Here is a 13,622-nt window from a genome sequence, read left to right on the forward strand (position 1 = left end):
AAGCTCTGCTGACAGTAGTAATCTCCTTCATTTACTGTCTACAGTATGTGATTTGTGTCTATTTGTGCTCCACAATGAGCTGCCGTCCTGTCCAATCTGTATCCTGCCATGCACCTGTTGCTTGCTGAGATAGGCTCTGGCTCCCTGAGACACTGAATTGGATGAAATAGTTAGAAAATGGATGGAATTATAGCAGTTATGGAGTGCAATGTTGAGATGAGCACTTCTGTTGTGTCTTGGAACTAAGCAGCAACACTGTAGGTTCTGTGTTTCTCAAAAGGTTGGGTTTGTTTGAATCTCTTTATTATTAAGAGAACCACAATGTCACCTGTCAATCACCCAAAGATGACCAGTAAATGAGGAACTTGTGGGGTGAGGAAGACCACAATACCTTATGACATCATAACCAATCACAACCATGATTGCTGGCTGTAAAAGGTGTCATGCAGGTGTCATCTTTTCTCACTTTCTAAATTCACTGTGCTTTTTCATTCAAAACTTGGCAACCTGACATTATATTTTCCCACCTGACAGCAACCATTGTTGTCCCAGTTTCAGCAAATTGAACTTATAGCATAGTCCATATGAAATGGAATTCTGAACAAGACTTTCTCAACACAAGAGAAATCTTGTAACTAGCTTGTCACCTGCAACATCACCTGATCAATAAAATAAATAGTTTTGTGCAGTATTTTGTTGAAAACCCTAACTATCAATGTAAATTCATCAGCAGTTACACCAAAAATGTCTTCCCCTTTTGACTTACTTACAGTCTGAACCCGGGTCAGACCATGTGCAGAAAATGGTAGAAAGTACCCCAAAACATGATGACTGGAATCCTTTGCTCATTTTTTTTATTGAAGCCAAAAGTACAGCTTTACAATCATGCCAGTGGAAGAAGACTACACAAGGCTGTGACAGCTCACTCTCTGGAGGACTATTTAGACTCCCCACTGAATGGCCTGGCCACCATGTTGTGTTGAATGAGAAAAGGTTTAAGTTAATTTTAAGTGTTTACTGTCATGTCTGTCCCAGCTCCAGTGCTGTGGGGCCAGCTGACATTACCTTGGTAACTGGCCACTATCCACTATCCTGTCTACACCAGTTACCATGGACAAATGACTAGACAAGAAGCCTGATCACCCGTGGTCTATTTTCAGCACTTTAGTCTTAGGTGGTGCAGGCTACTTAAGATCAGGTTATAATTGTAGTAAAAGACAAATAAGTTCTGGAACCCAAGATGACATTTAAGTAACTGAGTTTATTGCATGCAGGGAACAATAAGACCAAAGTATTGTTCGAAATATAGGTACAAAACTTCCAGTTTATATAGAACACTTCAGCCGCTTCTGATGCAAATTGTTACCATGGTAATGGGGGGGGCACCTGTGTTTGGACATTCCCAAGACCTTGAAAACTTTTAATGGTTGGTTTTATCTTTCCTTAGTTAGGGGGTCTTTATCTTGCACTTGGAATTTCATATCAATTAACTCCCTTCCCTGCCATAATTCAAAGGTGCCTAAGCATGGAATGTCTTGTGTTACAAGAAGTCTTTGTGCAGAAAGAAATCAGTTAACCCTTTTTTCACATCTTATATCTTTCTTCATACTGCACTCAGCACTCTGGCAAAAAGTCATTTCAAGAGTCTGTTTCTGAGCTTTGTTCTCCAAGTTCCTGTGTTCCTCAGCTTATTGCTCTTGTTCATGTGTCCCTGTGTTGCTGTCTTCTGTTCCTGTGTTTCCTGAGCTATGTCTTGTTTGGATTAACTATCTGACCTGTCTTGACCTGCTCCCAGGTTTCCCATGTCTATGGTTTTTCTCAATGTCTTCATGGTTCGAACCCAGCTTGTTCCCATAACTACTCTTTGCACATTTTCCCATGTGTCCACAGGATCAATGTCTAGGAGCTGGTGTCCTTCCCAGTTCACCCGTGCCTGCAGTGCTTGGGTGTCTGAATGACCAGTGGATTTTGATAACAAGGCCTCACAGACTGCTGTCTGTCACTCAATGAGGACACTGTGGAGAAAAGGGCTTTTAGTGTTTTCTGTTTCTAGTTCAAAAAATGGTAAGGTTGCCCCATGTTAATCTTTGACCATAATTACTGTCCTTTGATTTGAACCCAAATTAAAAGTCCGCAGCCTTGTACCTGAGCAGCCCAGTGTCTGACTACTGCACCAGCCCATTGCCTCTACCTGACGCACAGGGTTAATCTAAACAAAGAGAGAAATGGAGAGGAGCCTGGTTTTGCAAGAAGGTGTCATTTTGATGACTTCATTTATCAGTGTCACTTCAAACGTTCATACCTTTCACAGGAAATTATTCTTTCAAAATCAATTTCTCATTGATTACAGTATGAGTATTAAATTGAAACTTTTAAAGTGAAACAGTTGAATAAAGCAATTTTAGGAAGATGATGAAAACACCTTATCCAAACCAGGTCAACTTGTTAAAGTACAGCACCTGCTGTAGATGCCCTAAAGGATCTGTTAGCTTTTGCCTGGTTACTGTAGTGAAAGCTGAGATGAGGGACCTGGCGTAGATACAGTACAGTACTGTATGTAGGCCTTTGCATTAAATTGAAATACTACAGCAGACCACTGGATATTTCTCAGTGAGATACTCCAGGGTTTGAACGACTGACCTGGTGTAAGTATCTGGGTTTATGTAGTAAGACTAATGCACTGTAGTAGTAGTGTTCACTGTTTACCAGGAAGAATTTGTCAGAGAGTCACGCTGGGGCAGAGTTACTGACACTAGGCCTGGATATTGCTGTTCTTTCCAGAGAGATGAGTAGAACCAGAGGAGGAATTGAATGCCTCTTTGGGATTAATGAGAAGATTAGAGTTATCATGAGCAACCGTTAAGGATATGGAATAGCTCAGATATGATACTAAGCCTTCCTGTAAATTGTAGGCATTGAAGTTCTGTTCTCTGCACAACTGTGTGTTGGGATCTATAAGGAGCCTAAAACTACAATATGAAGGAATTTAGATTATTGCAGATAATAAAACAACAGACCAAGCACCATATTCATAATGTTCTTATTCATTTAGTGTGGACAGTTGTTTAGGACATGTGAAATGAACCAAGATTTCTTCGTTCTGTCACAGAGTATAGATAGGTCTGAAATATGTATCATCTATCCATCCATTTCTTATCTGTTTCTTCCAATTCAAGGTTGCAGGGGAGCCAGAACTCTCAGCAACCAATGGGCACAAGGCAGGGTACATCCTGGGTGGGACACCAGTTCATCATAAGGCACACTTTATACTGACAAAGGAGATGGCTTTTGTTTTGTACACAGCGTTTAAATGCTTAAAATATCATGATGTTTCAGGTATGTTTATAAAATCCTTCAGGTATTTAGAAAGAAAACTAAGAAATGTGCAGTTTTTAACTGAAGACAAATGCCAACAATAGAAGAACACAGCTGAGTTTTAGTAAGCTATGTTTTAGTGAGAAATTATGGTTGTATCACTGGCTTAATCAAAGTACTGCTACAGTGGAAATAGCTACGACCTGTTTGGTCTACTTCTGGTCTGTTTAAATAACTGCAAGGTTGTTGTGGTTCTATTTATTTTTAAAACATCTACAGGAAAAGCACCCAGTGTCAGTGTCTCCAGACCCAGTCTCTAGTCCCACATGTCATTTAGATATTAATCCTATTGCATTATTACTTGTGTTTGTGTTCCTTCTTTGGAAATCTGATTGGCAACCAGAAGGGACCAGTGGAGCCCATTGCTAACAGACTGACTGGCTGTACAGCTGAACAAGACTGGAAGAGCTGACTGAGCTGGAGTCTGAGTCAGAACAATCTGTCCACTGGACCCTGGAGGTGAAAGGATGACAAATAACAAATTATGAATAATTACAGGTACTTGAGATAAACATTTGTTTTTGTATTTATGGGCCTACATTTCCATTGGCTTTCCTTAAATTTACCATTTGTAATTAATTAGTCTAATATTGCATGAATACAGTAAAACTAATGTTAACCTTGTCAAAGTCCATTTGAGAAATAATTTCTTTAATCCTCACCTTGAGCGAAGAACCCCAGTGTCCCCAGCAGTAGAATCAATGCCATCATTGTCCTGTGTGTGTCTGTAACTCTGAAAGGGCTGAACAGTGGCTGATCCACACTGTGTGTCTGAAGAAAACATAATGTAAAACTGGGCACAAGGTTTGTTACTGATAGGGACTACTGGAATATTCCTGTGATAAAGATGTTGTATTTATCATTCAGAATGATGCAGGACAAGATTCCAGTAGACATGTCTTCACAGATCTCAGAAAACAAACAGCTCTTCTTGGCTAAAAGTCCTGCTCAATCAAGAAAGAAAATTTGCATTGAAGAGACACTTTGCATTGGCAGCACATGCTTCAGTGCTCTGGGAGTGTTTATAGCCCTGTGAGTTTAACACCTCATGACTGAGAGCTGCCCTTCATGGCAACAGAACCCACAACAACAATGACTTTCATCACCATCTTCATCTGGACACTTGTCTACTTTCATGGTGAGTAGAAATTTAATTATTGCAATATATCATAACACAGGGAGATTTGCAATGTAAAGATACTTTATATTAGGTTTTCCGTTCTGAAACTGTTTGCAAAGAGATTAAACAAATCTATTTTAGGCATTTTAACTTTAAAAATTTATATTCCTAATATTACATTATTTTATTTCAGGTTCAAGTGGACAGGTTACTGTGACTCAGACTCCATCAGTGACATCTGTTCTCCCAGCACAGACAGTCACTGTGAGCTGTAAGACCAGCAGTTTTGTTGGTACCTGTTTTTATAGTAGTTTTCAAAGTGGCATCTGTCTTGCTTGGTACCAACAGAAAGCTGGAGAAGCTCCCAAACTCCTGATCTATGCAGCAACAATCCATGAGTCTGGGATTCCAGAGCATTTTAGTGGCAGTGAATCTGGGACATCTGGGACTGACTTCACAATGACCATCACAGGAGTCCAGGCTGAAGATGAAGGAGATTATTACTGTCAGCAGTATGGCAGCACTCCTTTCACACAGTAATACAGGTACGTACAAAAACCTCCCTCAGCTCTACAGGAGCTGCTCTGGCTCATCAACGGGAACCACAGAGGACTGAGACTGAGAACAGCTGCAGAGCTGCAACAACACTGAACAGAGCTGGGTTTGTACATCTTTTGTAAATATTGTCTACTAAGCTTACAAAAATAATTTGCAGATAAATTTAAGTTGTTAAATTTAAAAGGTAATGAAATTGATAATCACAAAAAGAAATAACGCTTATTAACATTTTAGCTAATAAATGCCACCAGAGGAAATATTTTAATGCATTCAATACTTAGTATTTCCATTATGTTCTATTTTTCATCCTGTGATATTTTTTGGCAAGTTGCAATCTAATTAACTCAATTTATAAAGGGAGAACTGAAAAGCTACTGTTCAAACTGAAGGATTAGTTTCTACTTGACATGTGAGACTGGACTGGATCTACTAGACTGACAACAAATCGATGAAGTACAGTAGCAGCTTGGAGACTTTGAAACTGTTTTTACTTCAGTTATCAATGCTAACCAGGAGTGGGAGACAGAACCTGTCAGTGCTCTCTCCACTGTAACAGCACATGAATGTCAGTGGATCAACCTTCATTGCTCCCAAAGGTCATGACCACAGTGGGCATGACAGTTGGGAGAAATGACAGCTGTTCAAACCAATTTTTATCTTTTTAATTCCTGTAAAGTTTCAGAAGTGTGTATGCAAGACAGTGCCATATATCTGAAAACAATCTCTCTGACTGAATGAAAAATCAAGAGCTGGTTGACAGTTTTGAACATCAGTCCACATTTAATAAGTAAAAAATGTATACATGTGGTATACTACATATGTACTTGTAGCCTGGTCTCATCAGATCTCAGACGCTAAGCACAGTTGTGTCAGATTGCAACCATAGAGGGAGACCTCAAAGGAAAACAAGGTTTCTGCTGTCAGTAGAGCTGACCTTGAACCCGGATTACGGTCGGCACCGCCCCCTCTTCGTCATCCCCTTCCATTCCTCACTGTGTTTTCCCTGTAGCCCTTCTCAAGTCTCTTCTGGATTATACCGTCTGCATAGGGCCCTAAACTACGCACTACATGGGAGTCAGGACCGGCTCCCGTTACAACTATGTGTTGTATCTTAGTCTGCAGAACATTTGGTGATGAGGATGACTGTTTTGGGATTCAAAGAGTCACAGCACAGTTCAGTGAAGGTTTGAAATGAATTTAACTGGTGAGGAAAACAGACATTTCCCCCACAGTGTCCTGAACTACAGCAGTGTTATAGAGGATTTTATAGTCTTTGTGCAGTCATTGTCACCCTTTGTTATTACCATGAATGGGCGTGTATGACTATTACTAATCAAATTGGGAACATAGAAAACATTTCCACTAATTGCCCAGTAGCAATTCTTGATAACATTATCCCTGCTTTTCCGTTACTCCTAAGGGAATCATGTACAACATTAATTTCTGACAGGTCTTGTATAGAAGGTATGTGTTTAAATGCACTCCAGCCAGGTCAGGAGTACTTGACCCCAGGCCAGAGTCAGATCTCTACAACCTGTTACAGTGTAGGCAGCAGACTTCCCCTCTGTGTGCTGGTCTCAGTTTGGAGAACATTTAGCAAAATATAACACTTGGGTCACCTTAGGGCTAAAACAATAGATTGATGTGTGTACTGGGGGGTCCCTCCTTAACGTTTATCAGCATTTACAACACTGACAAAACAGAGCATAAAAAAATCTAGCAAAATTATTGGAAAATAGCTTTGTCATATATAACAATCATTATAGATATATAATTACTATATTGTTTCAAAATTGTATGTTTGCCATTGTAGGGGTTTTGTTCATTTACTGGCACAATTATTAATTTTAGCAGTAAGTTACAAAATGAGTCTTTGATGGCTATTAGAAAACCGACCTTGTGGAATAACTCAGCAACGCACACACATGGGTACTAATACACGAGAATACATTTATTAATACATAAAATGTTCATATAACCATAACAGATCTTATAGTGATGGTTAGCAGAATACAAAAGGTATATATTCAATCACAAAGAGTTACAATACCAAGAGAGACATACATTCAGTATACCATTCATTTATACCGTTTCGTTAAGGAGCTCTGATGACAATGTCTACACTAGATACTCAAAAATAAGTACGTCACTCATAGGAATTAAATTGATATCAACTGGGGTTGAGGTAACAATTGAGTTCTCGAGCTGTAATGCAGAATGTTGAATACTCATCCAATTAATGTGGATTCAGATATCCTGTGGAAACAAAAGAACAGAAACAGGCTGTTGCTGCTTCCAATCGGCATCCTCTGGCCCGGTGCCAGACAGTCCTGGTGTGGCTGGAGGTGTGGGAGAAGGAGGGAGAGATTCCTGCTCTGGTTTGCTGGCAGTGGGCTCTCTGAAGACCGGCTAGTTAGTCCTGGCTGAACTAGCAGAGTTTGAGCACATGAAAAGTGACTGCGGGTCCAAGCAAGTCCCACTCTTTAAACGTGAAGAAGACCGGTTCGTTCCTGATGTACTGCTAGTCCTGAATACTGAGATTCAGCTGTCGACGATTCTGAGCTTGCTTCACTCGTTGATCAGGCAAGCGTTCATGGTGGGGTACCAGCGATTCATGAGGCGTGCTGCTGGGCTAACCTTTGGGTATCCTTTGGTTATGTGCAAGCAACCTCCAGTCTTGACTCTTAGAACAAGGTAAAGTCCTGGCACTCGGACACACTATGCCCTGTGCTGCCTCTTTTATCTGGAGGAACTATGGTCGTTGACTGTTTGAAAGTTTCACGGGCATTCGAGACCCACGTGGGGTTATGCCTCTCTACCAGTACCTGATTGGCTAATCAAAGTGGAAGATGAGTAACAATACTCTCTGACCTTAGGGTTGTAAACACTTTGGAATGAGACTCTCCCTTGGAATCTCCCAGACAGAAAGGTGCCAGAGATAACCATTCATTAGGGTGGCTGGAGAATCTCAGCCCTGTGAGTTGTTCCTTATCAGAAAACTCTATCAGAAAAACACCTTAAATCTGAACCACATGGAATGGCCTCTCTGTGTGCAGCACCACAGAGATAAAGGAGAGAGACTGGCAGGGGGACAGCAAACTTAATTCCTGTATTATTAATAAGCATTGCCGCTACAATCATTTCCTTTATTTAACAGGGCAATACACAAATTCAAATCTTACAGTTTCCTGATGAATAAAAATGAAAAACTAAGGTGTAACTCAAGATGCACTGCATAAACATGTTTATTGTTTTGTTAACCAAGTTGTGCCTTTACAACAGAGATCAATGCAGGTACTTACACATTTACTCTCGTACTGAGCAGTTTCTGAATGAAGTGACTTTGATCCAAGATAGATAATTTCACACAAATGAGCAAAATGGTAAAACAAACAATTCAGAATGATAATCAATCAGCTGAGCACATGGATGAGGATGTGGTGTGCAGATGAAGCCACTGCTTTTCTGATCCAACTAAATAAGATGCAGTGATGCAGTGAGCGATCACTTTGTGAGAAGACTACCACGCTGGCTTAAAATTCAGGCACAGTGGTGTGGCTCTGAAATCTAGAAACAAGAATGGGAAGGAGAGAAATTAAGATGATCAAAAAAGAAGTCGTTTTTATGGAAGACTCCAACTTTCCTAATATAGACTGGGAAAGACTGATAGAATTATCTGCAGCAGAAACTGAAATGTAGACATGACTAATGACCACTTCCTTTCCCAGATTCTCATAGTACCTACAATTGGAAATAATCACGTGGAACTTCTCCAGGAAAATGATTGTAATGGCAGGTAAAAGTTTCAAAATAAAAAAAAAAATAGTACAGTAGATATAAAAAAGTATTCCAACTTATTTTACACATACAAGTCTCTAATTCTATAAGCTTTGAGGGGCATTAATGTACATATATTTTCTGTACTTCAGAAAAAGCTATAATGTTTTATCCTTTTCCAAAATACGGAATAAAAAGACTGTACTTGTAATTGTTTAATACCACTTGATAGAAAATATTAATATTTGATCATGTAACTAAAGACATTTTGGCAGATAAAAAGAGAAAAAGACTAGTGGATATTGTGGAAACATTTTGACGTTGATTTAAAAAAAAAACTTTTGTCCTTATAGTGTTAATGGACAGTGAAAAGGTCAATAAATAGTAATGTAGCAAACTGCACCTAAGCTGCAGTTTAGCATGATGGTTTAGATAAGTGCTTGCTACACATTTCAAATTCAGAACAGTGTTCTGAAAAAGTTGATTATTATAGCTTGTTGTAAATTCGATGTGTCTTAATGCAAATTTCAGCACCAAGTAATCCAGAAACAGTCGAACACTTCATCTCTGCTGAGGGTAGGAATGGGTTTGAAACAGTATATAAGCTTTATATTTAAAATGAAAATAATTTATTTTTTGTAAAAGAAGGAAACATTAGAAGCAGAAATAATACTTTAGGAGGTGATTAATATTTTCCCACCTAATACTTTATTTGATCTTTAATTTTCAGAATTCAGTGGACAAGTTACTGAAACTCAGACTCCAGCAGTGAAATCTGTTCTCCCAGGACAGTCACCATGAGCTGTAAGAACAGTCCTACAGTGTATGTTCATGAATCTAAGCACAGACTAGCCTGGTACCAACAGAAAGCTGGAGAATCTGCTAAACTCCTGATGGAGCAATTACCCATCAGCCTGGGATCACAGAGCATTTCAGTGGTAGTGGATCTGGGACTGACTTCACTCTGACCATCACAGGAGTCCAGGCTGAAGATGCAGCAGATTATTACTGTCAGAGTCAACACTACCTCAACAGTAATTGGCTGTTCACACAGGGCTACACACCCATACAAAAACCTCCCTCAGCAGGACTGCACAGCGACTGCACTGCTGCAGCTGGGATCTACTGTAGGTGCTAAGGGGGAAGGCAGAGACACAGGACACAGCCTGTGAAGGAGCTCAACTGCTCACAAAGACAAAGACAAAGCAACGAGGTCATTCAAAACACTAAGGTCTTCCATAAGAAGATTATAAAATTGAATATCATATAATTAAAATCTCCATGACTTCCACTTGTTGTGCCAAATAAAGGGCATCAGCCGGAATTTGTGTGTTGAAAGTCGTCTTTCTTTTATATGCATATGGGAGTCTTGCTTTTGGACACAAGACTCAAAAGACAACAGTTACAGTGCTTTTTTATATAGTGAAACAAACAATACAAGATACACTCCCACATGACTCTCTGCTTGCATTGCGGCTATATATGGTCATTCTAAAAAGCTGACAAGTACATACAGTATATTTTCTTTACTGCTGGCTTGCCTGACAAGCAGCCTTTTCTGCTGAATAGACCATTTGTTCCAGGAGAGGTCACTCGGTCATTTACCTAAGAACTATGCCAGCTATGCGTAAAGACACTATGTGGCTATGTTATTTTTTGAGACCAGACATCCTGAGAAGGATTTAGTAAAATATAAGTAAAAAGATACATAGTCAACAAGATATAATACAACCTTTTAGTAAAAACTTTTAGTTAATTCCCTCACACTACATTAGCAAAGATAAAAGGATACTATTCATGCTGATATGAATAATATATTTTAGAGGACAGGCTCAGTAATCACAGCTTAGACACTAAAAACAGAGAGATCTGGCTGTCTAGAGAGGACAGACCCCCTGAGCACAGCCTGGAAAAAAAAAACCTCAAACAGAAACATTCTGTGTTGTTTAGGTGTGTGATTATTAATGAATATTTGTTTATCCTAGTTTGCCTTTGATTTATTATTTTTCCCCAGAGCTGTGTCAGAGAATAAAATGGGATCTACTGCTCTGGGTTGTTTATTGAATTACTTCCCAATCTCCATTTTTCTAACACCCCCTAGTTTGTAACAATATTGTTAAAAGATATTGGGACCTCTATCATTAGCACTCATGGACACTGTGAGCTGTCAAGTTCTGAAACTGAAATACAAACTGCTAATAAAGGAGGGTCAGTCACTACAAAGCCTGTTGAGGATCCCACTGAAGGTGATGGGGCTTCAGAAGCTTGAAGAACAAGTTTAGAGGAACAGAACAAAATACAAAACAGAAGCCAAGTTCACTCTGAGCTGTTTCAGTTCCCTCAATATCCCTACTTTGAAGCTTAGTTCAAGTACCTTTATTGCCATTTGCACGAACAGTGCATTGGAAATCTTACATGGCTTCTCTCAGTCAGAAAACATAAAAACAAAAGGGTAAACACACAGACTTTGTGCAGCACACAATATACACAATCTGTACACACTGTGACACAAAAAGATTCACATAAAAATAATGGCTCCTAAGTTACACATGATAAAAGACATTGTGCCTACGGAGCTGGGGTAGATATGGACCTCCTATATGACATGCTGGTCTACATGTATTTGGAAATCAGGCATACTGTACTCAGGAAAAAATTGTTCATAAACCTGTTCCTTCGGGTCTTAATGCTCTCTGGCCTATGACACTGAAGGTTATATTTAGTGTCTCGCCAGGTAAACAGACTATGGCTAAGGTGGAGTGGGTCTCTGATGATAGCATGAGCCTTGCTCCTGCAGTGAGCTGTATCGAGATTCGCCAATGAAGGAATAGTCAATAGCTTCAAAACAAACCCCTTGACGCAGTTCAAAACCTTTATTAAATCACACACAATATACTGCCTCTCCTGAGTGTTACTTGCTGTTCAAGGCATTTAAAAAGGACCTTATCCCTTCTCCTAGTCTGCTGATAACCAGCTCCTGGTTTCATACCCTCATCTCACTAATACCTGCAGTGATCAGTGGACTGGTCAGGGGAAAGAGGTCAACAGGTCATGTCAGTTCCCAGAGCTCCAAAGACATACTGGTAGGATAATTGGCTTCTGGGAAAACTGGCCCAGGTGTGAGTGTTCATGAGTGTCTGTGTGTGTCCAGGGATGGACTGGCGTCCCGTCCAGGGTGTATTCTGCCCTATGCCTGTTTCTTACCAGTAGGGCTGGACCCAGGCACAAGTGAACTAAGTGACTGCCTAAAGCTACAAAGCTGCAAGGGGGCCCCCTCAATTTGTAACACAACATATTATTAATAGGCACATTCAAATGTGAGCACAAAATTCCTTATAGTGGCTCTTTCTGTAGCTACTGTGGATCATCCTAATGGATGCCTGATCAAAAAATTACCATTCATAATTGAGCATATTTCCGAAGAGTAGAAAAGAAGACCATGAGATCTGAAAGCTGAAGTATGTTGAAGTCATTGTAATAATGTATATTATACATGACATAATTTGTATTTTATTTGGTTTTGAGTCTGTCGGATCCATGTAACTAGCGAACGCTAGATAAGCCACATTTTCAAGCTAAATACATAGACTACTTGAGGTGTTTTACTAGAAGTTAACAGATTCACATTTCATGTAATTGTACACATACCTAATGGGTCGCCTGGCTAACAATTGGCTGTGCCTGGCCAAACAAAAGTGTGAAAGTGAATGTACAGTACAGTGCAAAAGACATAATCAACAATAAAACACGTTGTTTTCCTAGTGGTTTCTCCAGAACTTCATTAAATGGGGGTATTGTAAATTCAGCCTGTAGCCTTTCAGCTTGCAGTTACTCTCCCAGTAACAGTGGCAGGAGCAGAGAGGAGCTGTTCAGAGCTCAAGTTGATTATAACACACCTGAGGTCAGCCGTGGCACAAAACCTTTTCAGTGGTGGCCAACATGAGTATCAATCATGCTAGGGGTCAACTACTATAATTACAAAATGTAATTGATGATTTTGCCTCCAGAAAATTAAGGCAAATATATTTATCGAATGTTTTTTTATAAAACCTTCCCATCTGCTCAGCCTTCCTGTCTCACTCTCTTGTTATTGAGTGCCCTTGTTTCTTACTTAATTACATACAGTACAGTATTTATTTCTACAATTCCTTTCTACAAAGGTTTCACAGCAGTAATTTGTAAGTTCTGATTTGCTACAATTTTGAAGTAATAGAGCTCCTGCTTATCATTATTTATCATTATTAATTACTTACATACCATTTATTACTTTAATGTTAATGAAATTTGTGCTGTTGTGTGCAACTTATCTATTATGTTTTCTTAACATTTAGCACGATCTAAGAAAAAATTGACTTAAAACGAGCGGCTCACTTCATCGTTTTACATCACCAAAACCACAAAACCTTTACAGAAAATCTTTTATCAATTGAAAAAGGTTCAGAGCTTCACAAAAACGTTTTCAGAACCGAAAAAAGGTAATTTAATCAAACTATGCTTGTGCTCCGTGTAGTTGCAAGCGACCACGGTGTAAGTCAATATTTACTTTTGAGTCCTGAGTCATATTTAATTTTTACCAACAAAACCACAAAACCTTTACAAAACCTGTTATAAATCAAAAAAGGACAACTGGGGCTTTTTCAAAAATCAATCACAAATTATTTTTATCACACTTTTTATCTGATGATGCACTTCCAAACTTCCAAAGTGCATCAATAAGGTAATCAGGTAATCAGGTAATCAACAAGCCATCAAAACATGACCGCAAAAGCAAAAACCAGCAAAAAAAAGAATA

The 13,622-nt window shown here is 39.3% G+C and overlaps 1 protein-coding gene, 1 long non-coding RNA gene and 1 gene segment (V, D, J or C); 1 reads left to right on the top strand and 2 right to left on the bottom strand.

Annotated features, from left to right (window-relative positions):
• The window catches only part of LOC148646745 (NACHT, LRR and PYD domains-containing protein 3-like), a 2,700,574-nt gene that overhangs the window by 546,325 nt on the left and 2,140,627 nt on the right, over positions 1-13,622 (bottom strand). The gene's annotated exons all lie outside the window — the stretch shown is intronic.
• The window catches only part of LOC148646755 (Ig kappa chain V region Mem5-like), a 364,474-nt gene that overhangs the window by 21,052 nt on the left and 329,800 nt on the right, over positions 1-13,622 (bottom strand).
• The window catches only part of LOC148646757 (uncharacterized), a 62,192-nt gene continuing 53,003 nt past the window's right edge, over positions 4,434-13,622 (top strand). The window contains exon 1 of the long non-coding RNA XR_015927523.1: positions 4,434-4,513. This is a non-coding gene — a long non-coding RNA (uncharacterized LOC148646757). The remainder of the gene's footprint in view (positions 4,514-13,622) is intronic.

Source organism: Lepisosteus platostomus, chromosome 16 (assembly GCF_059453375.1).
Source record: "Lepisosteus platostomus isolate fLepPlt1 chromosome 16, fLepPlt1.hap1, whole genome shotgun sequence".
NCBI classification, from domain to species: domain Eukaryota; kingdom Metazoa; phylum Chordata; class Actinopteri; order Semionotiformes; family Lepisosteidae; genus Lepisosteus; species Lepisosteus platostomus.